This window comes from Oryctolagus cuniculus, chromosome 1, assembly GCF_051225735.1.
Source record: "Oryctolagus cuniculus isolate XC-2025 breed Fujian yellow rabbit chromosome 1, ASM5122573v1, whole genome shotgun sequence".
Classification (NCBI taxonomy): Eukaryota; Metazoa; Chordata; class Mammalia; order Lagomorpha; family Leporidae; genus Oryctolagus; species Oryctolagus cuniculus.
Window position 1 is genome coordinate 235,247,900 of NC_142867.1, and position 27,101 is coordinate 235,275,000.

Here is a 27,101-nt window from a genome sequence, read left to right on the forward strand (position 1 = left end):
CCAGAAGAAGCTCCTGGCTCCTGGCTTCGGATCGGCACAGTTCCGGTCATTGCAGCCAATTGGGGAGTGAACCATTGGATGGAAGACCTCTCTCTCTCTCTCTCTCCTCTCTCTCTCTCTCTCTCTCTCTCTCTCTCTCTGCCTCTCCTCTCTCTGTGTAACTCTGACCCTCAAGTAAAAAATAAATAAATCTTAAAAAAAAAAAGGAATTCAAAGATAAAGTTATCGTGGTGCAAGAAAAAAAATGGAAATCCACACAGGAGTGTTTTCATGGAACGCGTTTCCTCCCAACTTTCTGGGGTCCCCACACCCCGCCCCCAGGACCCCCAGTTTTTCCCCAGGCCTGCCCACCTCCTGGCTCTCCAGACTCTGCCCTGCTGCCCGGTCCCAGAACCCGCTTGGCTCCCTCCTGTGTCCCAGGGCTGGCTCCTGCGTTTCATCGGCTCCACACCTGCTCCTGGCCCCGCTCCGCCCCGGCCCTGCCCTGGTGTCTGAGTGCCAGCCGAGCAGCTGTCAGTGGCCATATCTCCTGTTTAACGTCCACCTCTTCCCAAAGGAATGGTTTTCAATATTTATTTGTTATTGTTGCCAGAGGCAAAGAGTCAGCCATTCAGAGAGAGAGAGAGAGGGAGCCCCGCCCACGGCTTTTCTCCCTGGATGCCTGCAGCAGCGGCTGGGGCTGGGCTGGGCCGAGGCTGGAAACTCAGACTGGGTCTCCCACGTGGGCGGCAGGGACTCAATGACTTGAGCCTCCCAGGATCTGCATGAGCAGGAAGCTGGAGCCAGGAATTGAACCCACGACTCCCACACGGGAGGCTGGGGTCTGAACCCCTGGGCCAGACACCTGCTCTGGGGGGAGGTCTCATCGACTGCTGGAACCCTGGGATCTGGGACGGTGCCCTGCCAGGAGCGGCCATGACGGCTACTTGTGATGTGAGCCGACCCGTAAGGGGGTCGCCCACATCCAGGATCTCAGGGCGTCTCCTTGTGGGAGGAGCAATGCTGTCCCTCCCCTCCCCAGTGACGGGAGCCTGAGGGTCAGAGAGGAAAAGGACCCGAGAGTCACCCTGGGCCAGTGCTGGGCTCTGTGCAGCTTGCAGCTCCATTGCCGGAGCTCCTTGGTGCCTGCGCCCGGCCCGGCAGCTCACATGTAGCAGGCAGCAGGCACTGACCCCCAGCCAGTCTCTGAGCAGGGCCGCAGCTTGGAGCGAGGACCCTCCGCACAGCGGGATGAGCTCCCGGCAGTGGCAGTGCAGGGTGGCGTGGCGTGGCAGTGGTTCCCAGTGACCACCTGCCCGGGAGACCCGGCACATGCACAGGGGGACAGGATCCAGTCCCTGTCCCCGCCTGATGGGTCCTGGAGCGTTATCAGGAGCTGCCCCCTCCCGTCATGTCAAACTTCCACCACGAGGTCACACTGTCCTCCCCGTCCCCCCCCACTGCTTACCAAGATGGTTCCACACAGCGCACCCGTACCCCCCCCCGGCTCCCACTTCCCTGCGACCCCTTACAGGAGCAGGCCTCGCGGCCAGGACGGTGCCACCGCCCCGAGGAGCTGCCCTGGCTGTCATTTTTTTTTTTTTTTTTTGACAGGCAGAGTGGACAGTGAGAGAGAGAGACAGAGAGAAAGGTCTTCCTTTGCCGTTGGTTCACCCTCCAATGGCCGCCGAGGCCGGCGCGCTGCGGCCGGCGCACCGCGCTGATCCGATGGCAGGAGCCAGGAGCCAGGAGCCAGGTGCTTTTCCTGGTCTCCCATGGGGTGTAGGGCCCAAGCACCTGGGCCATCCTCCACTGCACTCCCTGGCCACAGCAGAGAGCTGGCCTGGAAGAGGGGCAACCGGGACAGAATCCGGCGCCCCGACCGGGACTAGAACCCGGTGTGCCGGCGCCGCTAGGCGGAGGATTAGCCTAGTGAGCCGCGGCGCCGGCTGGCTGTCATTTTTATCAGCACCTCCCCTCCTGCAGCTGACAGGGCCCGGGTATTCAGATCACAACTGGACTGTCTAAAATAGCAAACGGCTTTCGTGTTTCCCACGCTTCCGGGAGCCGGAACACTGCGTTGTCCTTGGCACCCCCTCGGCTGCTTTCTTACTGGGTGTCGTCAGGTGTTGAGTGTCCTGCTCTGTACCCTGGGGAGCACCCCGGGAGGGAGGGACTGCTTCGAGTCCAGCACCTTCCAACCCCCAGCCACCTGGGCACACCGGCTGACGGGCAGACCTCAGACTGCACTTGCCATGAGGGACGGTCCCTACTTGTGTTCAAGTGTCCCTGTCCAACTGGACAGGGAGCTCCTGGGGCAGACCCCGAGGGGGACTCTCATCTTTGCACCTTGAAAGCCAGCAGGATGCACACACAAACCTCACCACAAGGCTTAACTGGGGTTTGTTGAGTGACTGGATGACCTTCCTATTTGCTGAGACTTGTTAGTCTGCAGCGACAGAAGCAGCGTCCTGAGGCCCAAGCACAGCCGGGGGGCCCTCACCCTGCAGGCAGAGCTGGCTGCCCCGGGCTGGGGCCATCTCTGAGTCTCAAGGATTTCCCAGGACAGGGGTTTATTCCGCAGCCTCCCGCAGACACTGGAAGTTCCTCCTCCCCCAGACTCTTCCTGGGCCACTGAAAGCCGGTTGCCGGTTGAGCAACGCCCTCGCATCTTCCCCAGCCCCGCTTTGTGGAGTCTGTAAGTGGGCTGCCCCAGGTCACATGGCTGCCCAGGTCACGCGGCTGCCCAGGTAACACGGCTGCCCCAGGTCACACGACTGCCCAGGTCACACGGCTGCCCCAGGTCATGCAGCTGCCCCAGGTCACGCGGCTTCCCCAGGTCACACGACTGCCCAGGTCACACAGCTGCCCCAGGTCACACGGCTGCCCAGGTCACGCAGCTGCCCCAGGTCACACGACTGCCTAGGTCACACGGCTGCCCCAGGTCATGCAGCTGCCCCAGGTCACACGACTGCCCAGGTCACACAGCTGCCCCAGGTCATGCGGCTGCCCAGGTCACACGACTGCCCCAGGTCACATGGCTGCCCAAGGTCACACGACTACCCAGGTCATGCGGCTGCTCCAGGTCACATGGCTGCCCCAGGTCACACAGCTGCCCAGGTCATGCGGCTGCCCCAGGTCACGCAACCAGTAGATGCAAAACAGGGTTTGAGCCTGGGCTGCCACTGGTGTGTATCCTCCGCCCCTGCACGGCCTCCCACACACCACTTGGTGCCCTCCCTGAACCAAACCCCGCCGGGCTGCCTGCATGGCCTGACTCAGGGCTCTGTGCAGCCACGGTGCTTGGGCGGCCGCCGCCTTCTCCTGCGCGAGCCGGGCGGACCTGCCTCAAGCCAGCTGCACCTCTGCCCCGGATCCAGAGCTGAAGGGCGAGTAGCGGGTGATGCAGCGCTTCGACGCGTGCGCTTCCTACATTAACGTCTGCACGCCCATAAAACGGCTCGCTCAGGGTCATTACCGACCCTCCATATATAACGCGCCAGATTGGTATCGGGAGAGTTCTGCCTGCCTGATTTTCTCTGCTCCTCTAACTACTCCACAACTAAATGGTTCACAAAGCCATTTCCTCCTCCAAATATTTATGTTCTCGGGCGTTTATTAGCCTCTCTATCATGATCAAGGTTTTATGAGCACTCTCTACCCACTGTGAATTAACTACGTGATTCCGGATCCATCATATGCCAGTGTGGTGCTGGATTTGTCTCTATTATGCCACAGCAGTGGCCCCGGGGCCCCGGCAGATGCCACCTGAGCGCATTTGTCTGGGGGCAGCCAAAGTGACAGACGTGTCAATCCAGAGACACCAGGCAGGCGTGGTGATTGCCACCAGCGGCGGGAGAGACAGGCCCACGGCTCATAGGGACGGTGGGGAGAGCGCAGGAGGGGCCCCCTTCCTCCTGGCTCCTCTCCCGGGGCCCCTCCAGTGGGCTCTGGGGGAAGCCAGTGCCATCACACAGCAGGTGCAGAGGTAGAAGAGAGACTGCCCCTCCCATGGGGCCACCTGGACTGCACCGGGGCCCGTGGCTCCAGGTGTGCTCTGTGTCCATGCCCCTCCTGGGTGACGATGGCCCTGCCCGTGTGTAACACCCACCACCAGCAGGAGCAGACGCCTGGTGGGAGCGTGGAGTGTTTCTTCCCACCCACCAGTCACACGTCTGCACCTCTGCCCCATGCACCCAGCAAAGGGCTAAGGCCCGGAGCACCCGGCTTCTCCAGGGGGCAGCTCAGGGCTCAGGAGAGCGGCTTTCTGGCGTGATCGGCCTTTGCAATCCCAAGCCGGCCACGCTGCTTGGCTGCCCATGTGTGCACCCATGAAAACGTCACTAATGTGGGTAACACGCCCCCGCGGAAAGAAAACATTTAGGCACCGGGTAAACCCATGACTGAGCCTAAGGACCAATGTGGTCCCTGAGACTTCAGTCTCATGATTTCAGGTTCGTCTGCAGTGCGAGCCCTGGAGGCAACAGCCCAGCCCACTGCGGGGAGCACCGTGCCCCTGAACTTCAGCAAATCTGCTTCCTGGATGTCTCAGCCGCTTCCAGAGACCCCACCTTTGGTCACCTGAGTCCTTGTCACCACCAACAGAATCGCGAGCGCCTGGGCACTTTGGTGGCACCCACTGAAAACAGAAGCTGGGCGGTGGTGGTTGCTGGCGCTGTGGTGCAGAGGGTTAAAACCCCGGCCTGCAGCGCCGGCATCCCACATGGATGCTGGTTCAAGTCCATGGGTGGCTGCTCCACCTCCAATCCAGCTCTCTTTTAATGTACCTGGGAAAGCAGTGGAAGGTGGCCCAAGTCCTTGACCCCTGCACCCACATGGGAGACCCAGAAGAAGCTCCTGGTTCCCGGCTTTGGATCAGCTCAGCTCCAGCCGTTGTGGTCATTTGGGGAGTGAACCAGCAGCTGGAAGACCTCTCTTTCTCTCTCTCTCTCTCTCTCTCTCTCTCTCTCTCTCTGTTTCTACCTCCTCTCTCTATAACTCTCTTTCAAATAAATAAAATAAATCTTTAAAAAAAGAAAAGAAAACAGACGTGGGAGTGGCGGTTTAGCCCAGTGGCTAAGAGGCCCACCTGCCACCTCGGGGTACCTGGCTGAGCTCCCCAACTCTGCTTCCTCCAGTGCAGACCCTGGGGGCAGTGGTGATGCAACAAGCGGCTCAGCCCTGCCAGGCACATGGGAGACCTGGCTGGAGGGAATTCCTGGCTCTCAGCTTTGGCTCTGTCTCAGCCTCGGCTGTTGTGGGCATTCGGGGAGTAAAGCTGCAGGTGGGTGGGGGCTGTGTCTGTCTCTCTGCCTCTCAACAGAACGAAAATAGAACAAAGTGCAAGTACAGTTCGGCCATCCCACTGGCAGGATTTTCGTCTGTGGAGACTGTCTTGTGAATTTCGCGCCACTCATGCAAGATGTGGGTGCACTGTCTACAGATGAGAGAGAGAGAGGGAGAGAGAGAGAGAGAGGAGCTTCGATGCTCTTCAGCGGGGACCTGGTTGGGTTCATTCCCGCACAGGCGCAGGATGAAAGATGCTTCCAGAAAGAATGAGGGGCCGAGCTGTGTGTGCCTCTGGGAAGGAGGTCTGGGCTGGGAAGCTTAGTATCTCCCGGCCTGACAAGGGTGAGGTGTTGTTACACACAACAGTGCCGGGCGGCACGCAGGCATTCCGGCCACAGACACCGCGCACCTGCTACGCGGCAGGCCTGAGTTGAAGATGACCCTGCGGGCTCACTCCCGGGAAGATCACTGCACCGGCGATGACGGAACGTGCAGGGTGCACGTGGCCAGGCTCTGCCTGACTTTGAACTTGACACAAGCAGTGTCTGGGCCCTGACTTCGGTCCCGTTGGCTAGTGATGGAATTCGCCCGGCGCCAACCCTCGAGGGTCTCAGTGGTGGCAGATGCATATGGATGCGGGCAGGCCAGGGCTCCTCCTTTGTCTTCAGGAGTCACTGGGCCATTCTGGACTCTTCCCTCTTCCAGATAAAACTGGCGGGACGAGCTCAGCTGAAGGCGCCACCGCCTCCACCAACAACCAGCTTCGGGAGATGAACTGCAATTTCACTGGCTCTCAGAGCCGGCCTGGGCCAGGGCACAGCCCCAGGATTCGTCTTGTCTAACCATGAACGTGGTGCGGCCTCGGCCTCCCAAGAAGACCCTAATGCTCTCAGGAAAAGTCTCCCACATTTTCCCCTGCACTTACGTCCAGCTCCTCCCTGCTCTACGTTGCTGTTTTTATCTTGACTCTACATTTTCCAACTCTTTGTGCTACAGGACGCCTAAAGGACTTGACCTTTGGTTAGCATCCTTGCTACCCCTCCCACAGCCAGCGGCGTCTCCACAGGCTCTCCCGGGCTGTCCTCGTGCAGACAGTCACAGCCACAGTCGGCAGCTGCTGGCCCTTCCGTCACAAGTCCTCTTGTCGCCTTTGCTGTGCTGTCGAACGGTGTCTCGCGGGGGCCGTGGAGCTGGGGCCCCTGGTCCTATGCCTGATTTTAAAGGGTGCGCTTCCAACGTCCCATCACTAACATCTACGTCTGCTGCAGCTTTGGATTTCTAAAGATGTATTGTTTATTCATCTATTTGAAAGGCAGAATGGGAGAGAGCGAGCGAGAGAATGTGCGAGAGCCAGAGAGAAATCTTCCATCCGCTGGTTCACTCCCCCAGATAGCTGTAGTGGCCAGGGCTGGGCCGTGCCAAAGCCCAGAGCCCTGGACCCCATCCTGGTTTCTCGCATGTCCTTGGGCACCTTTGCCGCCTTCCCAGATGCCTCGGCAGGAAGCTGGACCCGAACCGGGGCCACTGGGCCTTGGCCTGGCGTCTGATTGAGGGTGACGGAGCTGGAAGCGTTGTGCCTCAGAGCCAGTCCTCGCTACAGTTCTGGAAGACTGCCTTATCCGGTTAAGGAAATTCTCTTCAGTTTATAGCTAAGGTGTTTTTTTTTTTTTTAATCGCAAATGGATATTTAATTTCGTGAAATGCTTTGCCTCCATTTATTGAAATAGCCACATGTCTTTGTGGGGAACACAGGTAACAGCCTCTCATGGTCAATCTCCCTTGGACAGCTTTCCATCCTGAACTGGTTTGGATCTGCTGATGTTTCGTTTCCACGCGTGACATCGGCCCGCGATGTTTCTTCCTTCTGGGACATGTGGGTTTCTTATTAAGGTTCTATTAGACTTCTCGAGAAATGATTCATTTATTTGAAAGGCAGAGTGACACAGAGACAGAGAGAATCTCCCATCTCTGGTTCTCTCCCCACTCGGCCGGAACAGCCAGGTCTGCGCCAGGCTGCAAGCAGGAGCCAGCAGGTGCATCCTGGTCTTCCACGTGGGGGGCAGGGACCCAAGGGTTACACCTTCCTCTGCTGCTTTCCCAGCGCATGAGCAGACCGGCACTCCTAGACGGGATGCTGGGACCACATAAAGTGGCCAAGCCACTGCGCCACAGTGCCAGGCACCTGCTCTTAGTCATCAAACGTGACAGGGGTGGGGTTTGGCACAGAGGTGAAGACGCTGCCTGGGACACGGAGGGCCTGGGTTCAAGCCCCGGCTCTGCTTCGAGTTCCAGCTTCCTGCTAACGCGCAGCCCAGGAGGCAGCAGGTGACGGCTCAAGTCGTTAGGTCCCTGCTACCACGTGGGAGACGTGGAGTTCCTGGCTCCTGGCTTTGGCCTGGCCTAGCCCTGGCTCTCATGGGGATTTGGAGAGTGAAAAATAAGATGAAAGATTTGTGCTGCTTTCTGTCTTCCTAGCTCCGCCTTTCAAATAAAAAGAATCTTTTTAAATTACAGAAAATGAAGTGAATGCGCCACGGAGTTTGCTCCTTGCCTGCTCCCTGCTGTGTCTGTTTTCCATGGGAACAGGTTCTGTAGACGGCATCCAGTGCAGGGAAGGGTTTTACCTGTGAGATTCCATTCATTTAGCAATCCTGGGACTGCTTGGATTCTCTTTTTCTCCTTAAATTAGTATTGGTAAAACTTCGTTTCTGTGAATTTATCCGTTTGCCTGCTTCCAAATTTATTGTCATAAGTTGTTCAAAATAATTCTACCCAGGGCTGGCGCTGTAGCATAGCAGGTAAAACCGCCGCCTGCAGGGCCAGCATCCCACATGGGCACAGGTTCAAGTCCTGGCTGCTCCACTTCCGATCCAGCCCTCTGCTGTGGCCTGGGAAAGCAGTGGACGATGGCCCAAGTCCTTGGACCCTTGACCTGTGTGGGAGACCCGGAGGAAGCTCCTGGCTCCTGGCTCCTGGCTTCAGATCGGCACAGCTCTGGGGAGTGAACCAGCAGATGGAAGATTTCTCTCTCTCTCTCTCTCTCTCTCTCTCTCTGTCACCGCCTCTCTGTAACTCTGCTTTTCAAATAAATAAATACATCTTACAAAATATTTGTCAGTTTTTTTTTTAATTTTTTTTGACAGGCAGAGTGGACAGTGAGAGAGAGAGACAGAGAGAAAGGTCTTCCTTTGCCGTTGGTTCACCCTCCAATGGCCGCCGCGGCCGGCGCACCGCGCTGATCCGATGGCAGGAGCCAGGAGCCAGGTGCTTCTCCTGGTCTCCCATGGTGTGCAGGGCCCAAGCACCTGGGCCATCCTCCACTGCACTCCCGGGCCACAGCAGAGAGCTGGCCTGGAAGAGGGGCAACCGGGACAGAATCCGGCGCCCCGACCGGGACTAGAACCCGGTGTGCCGGCGACGCTAGGTGGAGGATTAGCCTAGTGAGCTGCGGCGCCGGCCCAATATTTGTCAGTTTTACTAATTTGTCAAAGAGCCAGCTTCTGGCCCCGCTGTCACTGTCCCCGTTCCGCCGATCCCCAAGCCGAGGCTGTCGCCGGGCGCTCCCTGGGTGTCTCGGTTTTCTGCCCTAAGTCAGGCTCGGGGAGCTCACACGCACGCGTTCTGAGGTCTACTTCCTGGGTGCCCACTGGAGCCCTTCCTTTCCTGACCCCTTAATAGCTCAGGTGTGCACTCTGGCTTCAGTAAATCTATTTCTATGAATTTTCCTAAGAAAGCGGCCAAACAAATGCAAATACAAAAACAAGTGTGTGTGAGGTTCTGTGTGCGGCTGTGTGCATGTAGTATGTGTGGGGTGTGTGTATACATACAGGGGCTGGTTGTGTGTCAGTGTGTGTGGTGTGTGTACACACAGATGCTGGTTATGTGTATGTAGTTGTGTGTTTAGTATGTGTGTATACATATGAACACTGTGTGTGTGTACATGGTTATGTGTGTGGTGTGTGTGTACATATGCAAGCTGGTGTGTGAGGTTCTGTGTGTGCAGCTCTGTGCATGTAGTATGTGTGGGGTGTGTGTATACATACGGGGACTGGTTGTGTGTCAGTGTGTGTATGTGTGTGGAGTGTGTACACACAGATGCTGGTGTGTGTGTGGTTGTGTGTGTGGTGTGTGTGTACACACAGATGCTGGTGTGTGTGTGGTTGTGTGTGTGTGGTGTGCATACATACAGATGCTGGTGTGTGCGTGGTTGTGTGGTGTGCATACATACAGATGCTGGTGTGTGTGTGGTTGTGTGTGTGGTGTGAGTGTGTACATACAGATGCTGGTGTGTGTGTGGTTGTGTGTGTGATGTGTGTGTACATGCAGATGCTGGTGTGTGTGTGGTTGTGTGTGTGGTGTGTGTGTACACACAGATGCTGGTGTGTGTGTGGTTGTGTGTGTGGTGTGGTGTGTACATACAGATGCTGGTGTGTACATGGTTGTGTGTGGTGTGTGTGTGTGTACACGCAGATGCTGGTGTGTGCGTGGTTGTGTGTGTGTGTACATACAGATGCTGGTGTGTGTGTGGTTGTGTGTGTGGTGTGAGTGTGTACATACAGATGCTGGTGTGTGTGTGGTTGTGTGTGTGATGTGTGTGTACATGCAGATGCTGGTGTGTGTGTGGTTGTGTGTGTGGTGTGTGTGTACACACAGATGCTGGTGTGTGTGTGGTTGTGTGTGTGGTGTGGTGTGTACATACAGATGCTGGTGTGTACATGGTTGTGTGTGGTGTGTGTGTGTGTACACGCAGATGCTGGTGTGTGTGTGGTTGTGTGTGTGGTGTGTGTGTACACACAGATGCTGGTGTGTGTGTGGTTGTGTGTGTGTGGTGTGCATACATACAGATGCTGGTGTGTGCGTGGTTGTGTGTGTGTGTACATACAGATGCTGGTGTGTGTGTGGTTGTGTGTGGTGTGTGTGTGTACACACAGATGCTGGTGTGTGTGTGGTTGTGTGTGGTGTGTGTGTGTACATGCAGATGCTGGTGTGTGTGTGGTTGTGTGTGTGGTGTGGTGTGTACATGCAGATGCTGGTGTGTACATGGTTGTGTGTGGTGTGTGTATGTACATGCAGATGCTGGTGTGTGTGGTTGTGTGTGTGATGTGTGTGTACACACAGATGCTGGTGTGTGTGGTTGTGTGGTGTGCATACATACAGGTGCTGGTGTGTGTGGTGTGTGTGTGATGTGCATACATACAGATGCTGGTTGTGTGTACATGGTCGTGTGTGTATGGTGTGTGTGTACATCTGGGTGCTGTTTGTGTGTGTGTACATACGGACTCTGGCTGTGTGTGTGTGTGTGTGTGTGTGTGGATGGAGTCACATCCACAGACCTCTGTGGGTTCCAGCTTTAGGACGGCGGGGAACGGGCATCGCAAGGACGTGCGCATGACCCTGTCTCTTGGTGGAAGTGAGCGTGTTTAAAAATTCACTGGGAAGCAAGTGAGCTTTAGTCCAGCCGTCCGAGACATCGCAGCTCCCTGGCCGGTTCAGTCATCCACGGTCTCCGTCCTGGTGGGACGTGGGGGGTGGGGGTGGGGGCGAGGGGCGGGGCCGGGAGACAAGCTGGGACTGGGGGGGGGGCGGGGGCAGGAGCTGTGCCGCTCCCACAGGAGGCAGCACCAGAACCGCACAGCAGAGCCTGTCCCAGGGGAGGGGCACGGGGGACCCTGCAGGCCACTGTGCTCCCTGGCCAGTGAGCTCCGGGCTCAGCCTCTGGAGTCCACCCCAGCCCCAGTCAAATAAGGGACTTAAACAGGCGACCCCCAAGGGTTCTTCAAGCTCTCATTCTCTGCCCAAAAGGAGGGCTGGGCAGGGCCGGAGCAGAACTTCCTAGCAGGTGCCCAGGAGCGGCCGCGGCTCCGCCTCCCGGTCCCGAGCCGCTGTGTCGCCCTTCCCGCCCGGCCACCAGATCACTGCTGCTTCATCGCGGCGGCCGGCCGGCCCTCGCACTCTTTCGGGAGGAGAGCCATTAACCTAATGCTATGCAAATGAGCGGCTCTTCTCGTCATTAGCTTATAGCCCTCGAATGTTAATCGCATAATCGGGCCTTCAGCGGGGTAATTAGACACGATTTCCTCCATTAGTCTTACAAGGCTAATTACTGTCGAGGGGACGGGGCGGCTCCCAGAGCTGGGCCGAGAGGGCATCTGGTGGACGCGGCCTGGGCGGGGCGCGCATGCGCGGCAGCAGAGGCCGAGGCCGGCCTTCCCCGGGAGCCACGGCGCGCCCCGGGGCTCTGGGTGCGGGCAGCAGGGTGAGGTGGGCACCTGGGTCCCCCGCCCGCGTGCCAGGACGGAGGCAGGGGTGACATTTAAAAGCAGAAATGCAAACGAACGAGACTGCGCTGGCCTGCGGCTGAGAGGCCCCGTTCCAGGCCTCTCCCTAACCCGGGAGAGGGGTCCCTCTGGGCCTCCGTTATCCCCCTACACAACAGTGGCCTTGCTGGACGCGCTGGATTGTGTCCTGGGCCTTGAGGTCTGTGGGTTTGCATCTGGGAATGAAAACACAGGACCCAGGGCCCCGGCTGGGCCAAGGTTGGGGTGGGGAGAAGGGACTGGGGGGTTGGAACCCTTGCCCTGGCCAGGACTGGTCAGGGGAGCAGGGAGACGCCCACCTGGGGGCCCCCAGGCACTGCCCTGGCTCAGAGAAGCAGGCAGGAAGCTGAGTGGCTGCTCCCAAGGCCGAATGAGCTACAACCAGCAGGTCTTGTCCAACCTTCAGGTATCTGCCGCCTCCACCTCCCGAGCCCCACACGGCAGCTCAGGGGGCGACACAGGGCTGGGCTGAGGCCCAGGACGAGGCCAGGACCAGCAGGGCGGCCCTGCGAAGGCGAGTCCTGAGGGGCAGAGGCCACCAGCCCGGCTCCCAGCAGGACCCCAGGGTCCACTGTCTGGGATGTAACAGGCTCCAGGAAGAGATGCGGAACGAGCCAGTGGACCGGGCGGCGGGGAGAGTCTGCCCTCACGGTTCATGGTGCTCGCAAAAGCAAGAGAATGGGGGAGGGGGGCCTGGCTGGGGAGAGGGGGAGAGGCCGCTCGGGGAGGTGGGTGCTCTGGGAGGGGCTGGCCGTGCAGGAGGTGTTGCCCCTTGAGCCCCTGCGCCCCCCCAGCTCTCCATAAGGACGCTGCAGAGGAATGACGCTGGCGGGCTCAAGGGCTTGAACCAGACAGAGCCGGGGCGAGCCGGAGAGCACTGGGGTTCCTTCCATCCAGGGGGCTCACGGCGCCTTCCGAACAGCGGGGGGCATGAAGTCTCCAAAGGGGGCGCCTTGGAAGGAGCTGCGGTTCCCAGCTCAGGAAGGCACCTGCTCCTGCAGGAGTGAGGGCAGCGGGGGGCCGGCCTGCGCTAGCCTGTGCTTTCTGGGGGCCCTGGGGTCTTCCTCCTGATCCGCCCTCTCCCCCCGCGGCACCCCCCCAATTCATGCGTCGGAGCCAGCAGCTCCGCAGGTGCCTGTGTTTGGAGACCGGGCTTTCCAGAGGTGACGCGGCTCCAGTGAGCCGATCTGACTGGCGACCTTAGAAGAGGAGGAAATGTGGCCACCCCGGGAGACGCTGGGCTGCCCGTACAGAGGGGCGACCGTGGAAGAAGACGGGCCACCTGCAAGCCTGCGGCCACGTGGAGCTGTTGAGGCCCCGGCCTGGGGCACCCTGTGCTGGCTGCAAACTCACACATTTCTCCTCGGATCCCTAACTCACCAGGTGCAGCCCTCGGCCACACCGGCTCCCCGGCTTCTCCCCTGGCCGGCAGCGGGCTGGCCCCCCTCTCCCTACTGCCCCTCCCCAGGTGCTCTGCGTCACTTCTACCTGCGAAACATCGCAGCTCAACTTCCTGCTACCTCCGCGGCCACCCCCAGTCCAGGCAAACAGCCCACTTGGGTCACTGCCGAAGCCCCCTCCTGCCGCCACCGCTGTCCCCTGCCAGGCGTCCCCTCCCGACCCAGCCGCCTGATCTCTCCTTTACAGTGCAAGTTCTCCTGCTCAGAGGAAAAGCGGTCCTGCGGGGGTCTGCGCCCCCACCCCCACCGTTCCTGCCACTCTCCTCTCCCTTGCTGCCACGGGGCCTTGGCCAGGCCGGTGCTGCTTCTCCCTGCTCCCGCGCTCTGGGGCCAAGCCCCTGCTAAAGGCCGTCAGCCGGGCCTCCCCGGCCCCACGGGTGCCACACAGCCGCCCACTCCTCCCTGCCAAGTGCCTGCTTTGCCGTTCGCCACGGAACCTGCTCCCTTGAGCACCTGTTGGCTGCTTCCGGCCCTTTCTGGAATGTGAGATGCATTTGTGTTTCCTCTTGTGTCCCAAGAACGTGGGGACCCCCTGCACGCAAGACGTGTCCCGTGAGAGTCTGGATAAAGCCGTCACCGTCTTATGCAGGAGGGAGACGAGGCCCAGAGACAAGAAACGACCCGCCCAGCCTCACGCAGCCTGCACAAGGCAATGCCCTTCCAGGCTGCTGCCCCTCCTGGGAACAATGTCAAGGCCTTTGGAAGTGCAGAGAGAGGGGCCAGGACAGGCTTCCTGGAGGAGGTGGCATTGGAGTTCAACCTTGCAGGAAAAGCCAAGACTTAGAGGCCAAGCCGTGGTGCTGTGTGTAGGAAACAGGAGGCAGGCAGGTGTGAGGGAGCAGGGGGGGTGCCGCAGAGGAAGCTGGGGTGCGGGGGAGGGGGCGGGGAGGGTCTGCATGGGTCTCAGAGCAAGCGGGAGGCAGAGCCTGGAGTCTGGGGACCTCCCAAGGAGAAGAGCCGCGCGCAGACTTGGGGACGACGCGGGAGTATTTCACGGGGCTCATTTCCGTGATATTTAGGAAGGGGTGCTCGGAGCTGCGAGACACCTGCAGCCCGAGACCCGCAGCGCCTGCTCTTTCACTCGCATCCCGGGTCAGGGGGTCGGCCCTTTATTTGTGCCTCTAAGGAAGATGGGAAATTGAAGTGCGCTCCGATGCCTCCTGTGGGTAAAGAAAAACAAACACGATTCCTCCAAGTCATCTCCGGCCTCTTGCCTTTCCCTGGGAAATGAATTTAAGGGAACGGCGGAGCGCTGCGCCTGCCAAAACTGGGGGCGTCGCCATCAGTGTGCGACTTCAAATGCCAGACCCCCGGGCTGGATTCTGGTAAAGGTCACCTGTCACTCTCCACCCACGGCGCCGAGATTGCTTTGGACCTGGCGTGTTTGTCTTGCGCCCGAGCATGGGCCGGGCTCACAGCCCGCTGGCCCCTAACAGGAGCCTGGGGTCCACGGGCACCAGGACACAGATGTCTCTGCCGGCAGAGGGAGGGGGAGTCAGGTTGGGCAGGGGGCGCCCTTTTCTGGCGGAGAACAAGAAGCCAGCCGAGCAAAGCCGTCACTTTCTGTCCCCAGCCATTTACTTGCCGAGAGCTGTGATGCAGGCACCGGGCTTGGGTGTCTCCAGGACCTCAGAGAGCCCTTAGGAGAGGTCTGGCAGGCGCACAAACCAAGGGTCGATAAATTAGAGCGAGATGCTGAGGGCCTGCCCCTAACAAAATCGCTCACCAAGAAAATACCACGCAAACCCCTTGTTACCAGGCGTGTGCCCGTCTCCGGTGAGGAGCAAACTCCCGGTGGGCCAGGCTCCCTACAGGCGCCACCCCCTGCCCCAGGCACCTCGTGGGGGCCCTGTCTGGGGCAGCAGGGCTGGGCTCCCGGCCTGGGAACTCACTGTACTTAATGTTCCACAGGCTCCTCCAGGCGGCCCGCGGAGTTCAGAGGCGCCGGCCACGTCTGATGTCCTTGCTTCCAAAGCCACTGCTCCTCTGCTGGGGGCAGACTGCTGTGGGCTGGGGCCGCCCTCCCCACTCGTCCAGACCGCCTCTCACCCAAGCGGTGGGAACACGGGGAGCATGTCAACAGTCCCTGGGAAAGTAGCGGCAGCGCGTTCATTCCACACGATCCCTCACGGGGCGTCTGGAAGCCACGGCTGAAAGCTCCCGGCTCCCAACCCCTCTCCAGTGCTCCCCTTGCTAGCCTCCCCGCACCATCTACAGCCACATTCCAGTCAGCCAGGGACAGTCCCCATGGGGAGCCTGCAAACCCAGCTCCGTGCACTGCACCTGCCGCAGCCCCGGCTCAGCCCAGCCCTGCTCTGCGGCGGCGCGCAGCTGCAAGCAACAGAGGCCGCCTCGCACACCCCGAGCCCCCGCCGGAGCGTCCCCTGGCCGTGTCTGCCATCAGAAGGGTCTTGGGCCGGTGAGGAGGAACACACACTGACTTCCGAGGTTGGTTTCAGCAGCTCCCACACAACCTGCAAGGCTCTTCCCCAGTCACGGTCTCCTCCAGGCGGCCTGGCTCCCTGGGGTCACAGGGTGACCTTGTCTATGGCAGGGTCATTGTCCTGCCCCACATGTCACCAAGTAAAGGAGGAACCACCTTCCTCTTCCTCCCCCAGAGCCAGGCTGCGGATGTGGGCGGCGGCGGTGGGGGGGCAGTTTGCTCCGGGGGGCCAGCCCAGGCCATGGAGCCTGGTGAGAGGCTCTGACCGACAAGGCAAGGCGACGCCGCTCCCAGCACACCGACTGCCCTGCCACCTGGCGTCCCGACCGCCCGTGCCTGGAAGTGCAGAGAGGCTAGAAGCTTGCCCGAGGCAGAACATATCCCAGAAGAGTGGACCCCAGTCCTCCCGTGTTCCCCACCCTGACTCTCCCACGCGTGTAAGGAGCCCGGCCCTGTGCAGGGGACTCGGACCCTGGCCTTGAGCCTGTGGCTAACATGATGCGGGTTGTACTGAGCCTTTTCCGACACATAAATCCCGCCTGTACATTTTCCTCCCGACAAACGCATATGAACACACTTCAGAAAGCTCCTGGAAAATGGAATTAAAAGGTGCATCTAAATGATGCAAAAATTGGAAATCCATTCATTTTAAAATAATATGCATTTTCCATTAATTCCTTGTATGCATGGGTTTGGAAAGAAAATCTTGCACCAAAATAGATGTTATCTTTTAATTCTAGTTTCCACAAAATTTTCAAAGTCTACTCCAACGTTAGCTCAGCAATGTCAAGGCTAAAAGGGTGGACCCGGGACCCTTTGTGCAGGGTTGGGAAGATTAAGTAGCGCCCCCTAGTGCACGTGTACGGTAAAGCAGCTCAGCGGGACCACAGGGAACGGGCAAGAACTGTCAGGAATTTCTGGGGGGAGGCTGGGGGAGGAGGGCCTGCCGCCCCTCCCACTTCCAGTGCATGCCTCATTTCCCTCCCCCCCCAGAACTCAGTCGCTCATTTGGAACAATGGCCGTATCAAGGCCAGAGTGGGCTCCCGTGTGCAGGTGCCGAGGCAGCGGCTTGGGACTGCTGTGCGCACCTGTGGCTGACTGCCGCAGGGCTGCCACGGTGAGCACAGGGCCTGCGGCTAACCCGTCTTTCTTCCCAAAATAAAAGGCCGGGGGCGGCACGCCGCCCGTGATATGTATTCCGGCCCATGTCTGGCAAACTCTCAGACGGTGCCAGCGAGGCAGGGTCACTCGGGTTCTATTAGCTCAATTAATGAGGAGTAAGATAAGGCTAACACCCTGCTCGTCGGCGGCTCAGGCCCAGAGCTGCAGTAATGGAGTTATTAACCTTCGGCAGCCACTGAATTTTGCTGGTGATTCCAACTCCATTTCCGAGTTCAGGCCTCCATTAATGGGCTGTTTATTATCCCTAATCCACGCAAGGATCAGCTGCAGAAATAGCAGAGCTTCCTGCAAGGACCAGGTGATGAGAGAGAGCGAGAGGGAGAGAGAGGGAGAGAGAGGGAGAGAGAGAGCCCTCGCAAGAAATCCTCTCTATTTTGCATTTTAATTTTTCTTTGGTTCTACTGCCATTCTCTTAAGAAATCACAGGGTCCTTCTCACTCTGGAACACACTAGCAACGGCAAAGCCATTATCCGAGGGCTTCCTGGTGTTGTCTCCCAAAAGAAATTGTTATGGGAAAGAAAAAGTAACAGGATTTCACATCATATCAGAGCGCCCCGGCATGTAACCGACGATATGCCAATCCAGCTTTTAATTTCACCGTGTACCATAATGGTCCACGGTTTAAAACTTAACATCATTGGAACCAAAAGAACCAAGCCAGCGTTTAGCAACGCATCAGTATTGTTCAATGCCCTGATTAGAATTCCCAGCTTGTCTGACGCGGCCCCGAGTAACAGGTGGTTCTGTCTTCGGCGGTTTCGGGCTGGGCTCCGGCTCCCGGCAGCCCGCGAACGAGAGGCCCTTTCCCAGTCCCGACCCGCCGAGAGAGCTTTTCAAAGACCTTCCTCGGGCAGAGAAGGCAAGCAGCCCGCTCACAGAGGGAAAAGATTCTAAAAAAGTGTTCAGCGGCCGGCGCCGCCTGCAGTGCCCCCACCCCCGCATCTGCATCTGCAGGTGCTCCCCCGCACGCATTCCACCCTCGCCCCTCCCCTCGGCAGGGGTGCGGCGAGGGAACGGAGCTGGGACTACTGCCCCAGTTCACAGACGGGGGGGGGGGGGGGGGGGGGCTGAGGCTACACGCAGCTCAGGCCAGTGAGCAGAGAGGAACGCGACTCCCTCTGCAGCAAGGGCACCGTGGGAGCGGATGTGGGTGCGGGCTCGGCGCTGGCTGGGACCTGGGGCTCAGCAGGTCGAGCGAAGGGAGGCAAAGCAGGCGCAAGGGAGCGCTCGCTCGGTGAAGGCCAGGTCTCACCGCGGCGGTGACTGCAATGAAGAAGCAGGGGCGGAGGAGGACGGAGGGACCGGTCTTCATGGGCGTGGCTAGAACGAGGAGGGGCTGCAGTGCCAGCAGGGGGTGGGTGGGGAGGTGGGGCAGGGGTGCAGAGGGGGAGGGGAGGACAGGGAGTAGCCTGGACAGGACGCGTGGGGCCAGCCTCAGCCGGGGCCTGGGTACCGCCCAGACACAGCTGGACCTGGGGGGGGGGGGCGGGGCTGCCGGGCTTTGCTTCCCCAGAACCCTGAAACGGAAGCTTCCAGACTCACCCACATGGAGGGCACATGCCTGCCACAGCCCGGCTGGTGACGCCCGGGCGTGGAGTCTCCGGCTGTGGAGTCCCGGCCAGGCCAGCAAGGACAACCACAAGCCCCGGTGAACGCAGTCGAGCCCCGCCCCCGCCTTGCCACCACCCCACTCGAACAACAGGGGCAAACACAAAGTTTAAAGACACCGCGCCCTTAAGGGAGACCACAGCAGCCTGCACCCTGCACACAGCCCAGGGCACGGATGAGGAAATAAAACGACGGTTGAGCGACTGCTTGACAGTCCAGAGAAACAGACCAGGTGTGGGGTAGGCATTTGCCTTCACTCCTAGCTGTGCTGCTGTGAGCCCTGGTGTAGGTGACGCTGGCTGGTGCTTGGGTCCCAGCCACTCACCTGGGGCACCTGCACGGACTGGAGAGTGAGCCAGTAGATGGGAGGTCGCTCTGTTTCAACGCCTTTCAAATAAAATTAATTAATTATCTCTTAAAAAAAAAAAAAAACACGCGCTCCTTGCTAGCCTTCTGCGCGTCCCATTGGCTCTGATCACCAAGGCACCCTCCTTTTAGCTCCGTTTTGCAAGGACTTCCGAGAGAGAGAGACCGTGACCGAGACCTTGGGGCTGGGTCAAGGTCCCACAGCACAGAGCTGGGGTGGGGGATGCAAGAGCCCATTCTGGCGGACCCACAGCCAGCCCCCTAACATCAGTCACCCTCTGTACTCTCCTCCGTAACAAACATTAATTTTGAAAGAAAACACCGTGCTACAACCTTGCAGTGGGAAATGAATTATTCCACAGCCGGCGGAGGGCAGATTCCTGGGTGCAGCCTTGGAGAGCTCTGTCTTTGTTTCTTCTTCTCTCCTTTTTTTTTTTTTTTACTATTATTATTATTATTACGTTTTAACAAACTTTATGACCCATTTTATTTGTTCTCAAATAACTTTTTCTCCTCTTCAGCACATCCATTTCTTGGCTGTCTCCCTCTCTGTGTGATGCTGGAGTGGGGAGATTGATGCTGCTTGGCGGAATATAATTTACTATTATGTGCCGCGGGTTTATGAGGTAGGACTCAGACAAAACATTGCATTTGAACACTATCCATTTATTAGCTCTAAGAAGAGATTTATATTTGACAGGGAGACAATAACTTTGTTTTCTGATCTGCCAAAGAGGTCTATTTTTGTGTCCAATACACAGGGTAGCTTACCCTTCCCCAATAACTCTATTTACTAGTGTGAATATATTTTAATAATAAAATTGATATATATGTAAATTTATTTTAATCTAATTTCACCGACCCCTCCTAGGAAAGGCACCTCTGCAGACGGCTTTCATATCTGAGTTATAGATTTCCGTGCCATAGTCCCGATTGATTGCCAGGCTGTAATTCTGTTACGGCGTTCTCCCGGTGTCAGCAACACCACCGGAGTGTTTTATAATTGGCCTCACAGCCAAGCCAGACCCACAGCTCTGCCTTTCACCCCGGTGCGGGGGGTTTGCCTTAGACTATGTCTCTCTTCCTTAGCCTGTATCTGGGCTGCGAGGTTTATGGCTCAAATTACTTTCCAGGTTCATCATAAAAATGTTTAATGGAAGCCCAGGCGTGGGGAACGGGAAGGAGAGAGGGGAACGTGGCCGCATCAAAACCTGAGGGTGGCTCTGGTCGGACAGCGATGGAAGCCCCAGGCGCTACACCTCTCCCCTCCAGGGCCGGCCTCTGCCCTGGGGTCGGAAAAAGTAGACCCGCGCTGTTTACTGAGCCTTTACAAAGCGACTGGGACTCAGGCAGATGGGGATGGACCACAAGCCTGCCCTCCACCGGTGGCTTTGTGGCTACCTGTCCCTGTGTGCCCTCGCCGGGGTTGGTCCGGCCACCGTGCATGGGCCCAAGTCCTTGGGCCCCTGTACCCACGTGGGAGACCCGGAAGAAGCTCCTGGCTTCAGATCAGCACAGCTCCAGCTGTTGTGGCCATTTGGGGAGGGAACCAGCAGATGGAAGACCTCTCTCCTCTCTCTCTCCCTGTCTCTCTCTGCCTCTCTGTAACTCTGCCTTTCAAATAAATAAATAAATCTTTAAAAAGTTAGAGAGAACGGGCTCTTTGATATAAGAAATTTAAGAAACGATGGTTAAGGTTTTTTAAAAGGAGATGAAAAACCAGCTGCCAAGGCTGAGGGGGAAACCTCAGGACTTGTAAAGAATCAGAAATAAAAAACGAGAAGGCACAGAAAGACACACGGCGAAGGGAGGGAGGAGGGAGGGACGCGACAGAAAACAGTCTGTGGGCGTGACAGGCAGACGTGAGGAAATAACACAGAAGAGAACAGGTAGAAGCTGCGAGAGGGACATCCGTTTCCCCGAGTGGTTAAGACACGCCTCCTTCATCAGAGTCCCCGGGTTCGAATCCTGGCTCTGGCTCCAGCTCCCCGCTGGTGCGGAGCCGGGGAGGCAGCAGTGGCGGCTCAAGTGGTTGGGATCCTGCCGCCCGCGCAGGGGGGCCGAGGGTGAGCTCCTGGCTCCTGGCTCTGCACCACCGCCCTGCCACGGAAGGCACTCGGAGGGTGAGCAGTGACAGGGGCGCCCCCTCTCTGTCTGCCTGCCCCCTGGGTTAAAAAAACTATTTAAAAGCTACTAGAAAAATAATAGTTATGGACAACAGAGGGTAAGTACCCAACACACACTGATTAGTGTTCCCAAAGAAAAAAAACAGCAAACAAACCTGGAACATCTTAGTGTGCTTGCCTGAAGAAAACGCTCCTGAAATACCAGTAAGTGGAAAGGAGTCATAATATCCAGAGAAAAGTAGTGGAGAGAACCAAGGGGCTGGCGCTGCGGCCTAGCGGGTAAAGACGCCGCCTGCAGCGCCAGCATCCCATGTGCGCACCGGTTCGAGTCCCGGCTGCTCCTCTTCCAATCCAGCTCTCTGCTACAGCCTGGGAAAGCAGTGGGAGATGGCCCAAGTGCTTAGGCCCTGCACCCACGTGGGAGACCTGGCTCCTGGATTCGGATCAGCTCAGCTCTGGCCATTGCGGCCATTTAGGGAGTGAACCAGCAGATGGAAGACCTCTCTCTCTCTCTCTCTCTGCCTCTCTGTAGCTCTGCCTTTCAAATAAATAAATACATCTTTTAAAAAGAGCGAGAGAGAAGACCAGATGTCAATGGGGCGGCGAGACTGATAGGGAGGGAGGGAGCAACCGCAGGCCTCCCAACAGGGAGAGGCCAGAGACGCACAGTGACCGGGGGTGCTGGGGGAGGGGCGCGAGATCCAGGAAGCCTTGGCCAGATGTTGGTCACAGGAGAGCAGAGAGACAGTCCCACGCATGTCAGAATTTAGGCAGCGGAGTATTTGTGCCCCTCGCTGAAAACGACTCAGACATCACCCGTTCAGGTGGAGGGTGAGTCAGAAGCCCACGGAGGGGCTGTGTTTCATGAGGAAAACGTGGCAAGTACGGTAGTTACAGCTAAAAACGGAACGTAACTGTTCTACCTCCAGAAGGAAGGGCCTACTCAGGGCAGACTACAGACGACGGTCTGCTGTAACGGGCTGGCACCGAGGACTTGGGGCTGTGTCCACCTCTGTCTCCCCACTCCCAGCCGCAGCACGGATGGGGAAGGGGTGAGGCCACACCCAGGGAATAGGTGTTTTTCCTATGAAGGAGTCAGGGTATCGGCTGCGTTTCAAGGCTGGCGGAGTGACGAACGTGGTTTAGGGAGCTCAGGTTGCAGAGAAAATCTTCTGATCTTATGAGAGGGGCAGGGGAGGAGCCAGCGACACCAGCAAAACGCAAAGGGAGCACATCCCACAAGAAAGAGGGGGACAGGAAAAACGAAACACAGACAGGACGCGCTCGGCTGCTCCCGGAAGACGCCTTCAGGGTGAATGAAAACTACGCAGCCCGATTTCACCCCAGACAGACCCGGCAAAGTCCCCGGCTCCGCCCAGGCCCCCAGAGCTCCCAGACAGCTTTCCAGTCACAGCACCCACGGAAGCGGGAGAGAGGAACACGCGAAGAACAGCAAACGTGAGGGCCAGGATTCTAGTGGACCTGCCGAGCCGCGCACCTCCCGCACACCACTGAGAGTTTGGAAGCCTGGAGACAAGGGGTCGGACTGGCCTTGGACTTCGGGTGGACCCGAGCGGAAAGGGCGCGACCGGGAGAAGAGCCTGGGTGGGCAGGCAGCTGACACAGCCGTTCGGTTGCCCACGGTTCACGCTGGGGCGACAGGCTCGAGTCCTGGCTCCACAGCTCCGATGCACCGGGCGGCATCAGATGAGGGGTTCAGGAGCTGGGTCCCTGCCACCCCTGTGGGAGCCCGGCTGCAGGTCCGGCTCCTGGTTCAGCCTGGCCCAGTGTTAGCTGTTGCTGGCAGCCGGGGACTGAAGCAGTCTGCTCTCTGTGTGTGCCTGCCTTCCAGCTAAAATGAAAATCAGTAATTTTTTTAAAGTTAGAACTGTTATTTCCATGATGGATGGATTCTGTGGGAAATAGTTCTGAGAGGTTATCATAAGGTAGAAAATAATTAACAAATGGGCACAGGGGTAGTCAGGCAAGTGGCAAAGCAAAGAGGACCCTCATTTCAGGAGGAGCAAACGGTGAGTGAAGAAACGCAGGGCGCGCGCGGAGCCCCGCCTCCAGCCGAGTCAGCTCCCTGACAGCAGGTGTTCTGGAAGAACCACACATGTGTGTAGTCACAGCTCAGCGTCCGGGACATGGGACCGCGGCTCAGCCTGGCTGCAAGGAAGACTGGAAGCGGATCTTAGACTCTCACGCCAACGTGCTCCTCCCTTGCCAGGAGGAAAGACAGAATGGACGCTGGCGTAGACACGCCCCAGCCATCTGGCACGGATGGTACTTCCATCAAGAGCCTATTTCTCAGGCCGGCGCCGCGGCTCACTAGGCTAATCCTCCGCCTAGCGGCGCCGGCACACCGGGTTCTAGTCCCGGTTGGGGCGCCGGATTCTGTCCAGGCCAGCTCTCTGCTGTGGCCAGGGAGTGCAGTGGAGGATGGCCCAGGTGCTTGGGCCCTGCACCCCATGGGAGACCAGGAGAAGTACCTGGCTCCTGCCATCGGATCAGCGCGGTGTGCCGGCCTCAGCGCGCTGGCCACAGCGGCCATTGGAGGGTGAACCAACAGCAAAAGGAAGACCTTTCTCTCTGTCTCTCTCTCTCACTGTCCACTCTGCCTGTCAAAAAAAAAAAAAAAAAAAAAGCCTATTTCTCAGGCAGGGCCGCCGCCTGCAGTGCCGGCATCCCACGTGGGCGCCAGCTCGAGTCCTGGCTGCTCCACTTCCGATCCAGCTCTGCTGTGGCCTGGGAAAGCAGTAGAAGATGGCCCAAGTCCTTGGACCCCTGCACCCGCGTGGGAGACCTGGAGGAAGCTCCTGGCTCCTGATGGGCCCAGCTCTGGCTATTGTGGCCATTTGGGGAATGAACCAGCAGATGGAAGATCTCTCTCTCTCTCTCCCTCTCTCTCCCTTTCTCTCCCTCTCTCTCTGCCTCTCTGTAACTCTGCCTTTCAAATAGATAAATAAATAAATCTTTTTTAAAAAAAAGAGTATTTTTCTCAACCAACACATAGTTGATACAAACATTTTTGCACTAAACAACACAGCATCAAAACACACAAAGCAAAACCTGCAGGAAACAATAAACATGAATAGAAAGACAGTCTTGATGAGGAACTAGCAAGGCTCTTACTCCTCGGCAGGTCGGTAAACACCACCACCACCAACAGCAAGGACCCAGGGAATCTAAACTATAAACACGGCGAAGCTAGCCTGATGTATATATTTAATTCTATAACTTTAAATTAGAAATACACATTACTGGGCCGGCGCCGTGGCTCAATAGGCTAATCCTCCACCTTGCGGCGCCGGCACACCGGGTTCTAGTCCCGGTCGGGGCACCGGATTCTGTCCCGGTTGCCCCTCTTCCAGGCCAGCTCTCTGCTATGGCCAGGGAGTGCAGTGGAGGATGGCCCAGGTGCTTGGGCCCTGCACCCCATGGGAGACCAGGAAAAGCACCTGGCTCCTGCCATCGGATCAGCGCGGTGCGCCGGCTGCAGCGGCGGCCATTGGAGGGTGAACCAACGGCAAAGGAAGACCTTTCTCTCTGTCTCTCTCTCTCACTGTCCACTCTGCCTGTCAAAAAAAAAAAAAAAAAAGAAATACACATTACTTTCTAATACTTATAGAGCACTTATCCACAGAATAAATTATTCCCAAAATGTGGAGTGGACAAGTTCCCCAAGCTCTGCACTAAATGGAAAATAAGGAAAGTTGAAACAACAACGACAAAATATCGACTGCCTTGAAAATTTAAACTTTCCTAAACAACTCAGGTGAAGAGTAGAGTAAGTCACAGCTTCCGAATTCCCCCCAAAAATGAGAACACTGCACGTGAAAAAACACCTGGAGAAAGTCATAAGATGATTTAAAGCCTTAACTATTTTAGTTTCAAATAAAAAGCACAGAGAGTAAGTGGATCATGCATTTTGCTTATTCTTTGGGGAAAAAGAACAAACAAGCCCAAGATAAGAAGCCATTAATCAAGAAAAACCAAAATCCAGGAATATAGAATACAGGGAAAGCAGTGGAATTATCAAATCAATTCAAGCTTTCTTTGGCAAAACAAACAAAACACACACACACACACAAAACAAAAATATACAAAACATTAAAAAGTCAGGCTAGTTAGAACAAATCCCCCAAAAAGAAAAAAAACAAAAACAAAAACATAAGTACATAAAATGAGCAAGAACGGAGAGGAAGGAACCACAGATACAGAAGAAACGGGAAACCCACAAGACACGCAAATACGTGAATGCCTTAAAGACCAGGGGACAGAGATTTTCTAGGAAAAGACCGATTGTAGAAGACAGAAATCGGCCGGCGCCGTGGCTCAATAGGCTAATCCTCCACCTTGCGGCGCCGGCACACCGGGTTCTAGTCCCGGTCAGGGCGCCGGATTCTGTCCCGGTTGCCCCTCTTCCAGGCCAGCTCTCTGCTATGGCCAGGGAGTGCAGTGGAGGATGGCCCAGGTGCTTGGGCCCTGCACCCCATGGGAGACCAGGAAAAGCACCTGGATCCTGGCTCCTGCCATCGGATCAGCGCGGTGCGCCGGCTGCAGCGGCGGCCATTGGAGGGTGAACCAACGGCAAAGGAAGACCTTTCTCTCTCTCTCTCTCACTGTCCACTCTGCCTGTCAAAAAAAAAAAAAAAAAAAAGACAGAAATCAAAACTGACCACACCCGGGGAACAGATCGATCCGGCTGCCATTGAGCTGCCTCTACGGGGCCAGCTCCGAGCAGCCGCCGACGCTGGGGTTTCAAAGCTCCTCCAGCTCTGGGGGAAGAACCGGAGCCTGCCAGAGCGCAGAGGAGAAACATCCCGACCCCTACCGCAGCGCACAGGAGGGCAAAAAGCCACGCAAAACACGTGGCCAACAGTCCAGCCTTCTGCACTTGCTCCGCTTCCCAAGGCCGGAGAGCTGGGAGGGGCTGTGATGGAGGTGTCCCGGGGCTGTGGTTCCCGCCCAGGGCTCCCTCCCGGGGGGGCTGTAGCACTCATTTCCTTCTCGTGTATTCCACGCCGTCTTTGGGCACACGGCAGTTTGTCAAATCCTGGTGTTCAGGATCCCGGCTTGCTCTCCGGCTTTAACGGCCCAGGGGACGTCTACGTTGAGGCCTTAATCGCATCGGCAGAGTCCCTTCTGCCACGGGGCAGGACATTCAGGGGCAGCACGGCCAGGGTAAAGGGCACCGGGGTCATAACCCTGCCTGCCCCAGAGGATACCACGCCATGACAGAGCCAAGGCCAGGCTGCCCTGCTCTGGGAAAACCGGGTGACACAATGCATTAGGGGAAGATGGCAAAAGGAGAAAAAAAAGCACAATTGTTTTCAAAGCAGCTGCCAAGGCCTTTCTAAAATGCAACGTCGGCTCCGGAAATTTTGCAGCAACATCCCAAATCCTTCTCTCTCTTAGAATGAATGAATGAATGAATGAATGAAAAGGTGTGCGCCCCAAGAAAGCGTTGATGGCTTTACCAGGAGGCGAAACCAGAATCACTGTGTCAAACCACACATGACCAGTTTGCAGGTCTGCAGCACCTCTGGTTGGAAGCTCAGTGGCCATTCTCCCTCGTGCGTGGTGTGCGTTTGGAATGAAGGGTGCAGAAGCCTCACGCGAGGGCCCTGTCCCTCGGCGGCTGCGACACGGAACTGAATACGTGACAGGACGAAGTAAGGACACGGCAGGGCACCGCGGCGGAACCAGGCCCTGGGGAAGAGCGCAGAGCCCCGAGGTGGACGCAGGGGCTCCGAGAGCCCGCACACCCGGACGGGCAACGGCCAGACCGCAGAGAGAAGCAGACGTGGGAGCCGCAGCTCGCGCCTGCCCGATCGCCAGCCCGCAATCAGCGCTCCGTCCATAGCGGGCAGTGTCCCTCAGCATTTCCAGTGCCGCCCAGAAACTGAGCCCCTGCACAGCGCCGCGGGTGCCGGATGCCGCCGGGGTCTCCCAGGCCCTTCCCTCAGCTCAAAGCAGCCTTGCCCTGAGTTCATTAGAACTGAGTCCAGGGGGTGGTGCAGCCGGGCCTGCAGGGCGTCTGAACACTCGTCTCCCCTGTCCACGTCCCGTCTTGAGGGGTCTCTCTTCCAAGCTGGAAGCCACTGCCCCCTGCTGTGCCATCACCAAACTCCCCAAGAACGCGGTGTCGCTGGCTTCCCAGGCGGCTCAGGCACGCGGCAGACCACGCGGGAACTTGGACACGCGCTGAATGCCCCCTGCTCAGCCCCAGCCTCCCTGTACTACAGAAGCTTTGAGGAGCCTGGGAGTTCACTGACAGCTGTCCGCTGCTTCTCCACACCGGGCCATAAACCCCGCTCCCGTCC

At 57.7% G+C, this 27,101-nt stretch overlaps 1 protein-coding gene across 6 annotated transcripts in view; it reads right to left on the reverse strand.

The window, feature by feature from the left end:
* The window catches only part of AK8 (adenylate kinase 8), a 124,736-nt gene that overhangs the window by 23,335 nt on the left and 74,300 nt on the right, over positions 1-27,101 (reverse strand). The window lies entirely within an intron of this gene.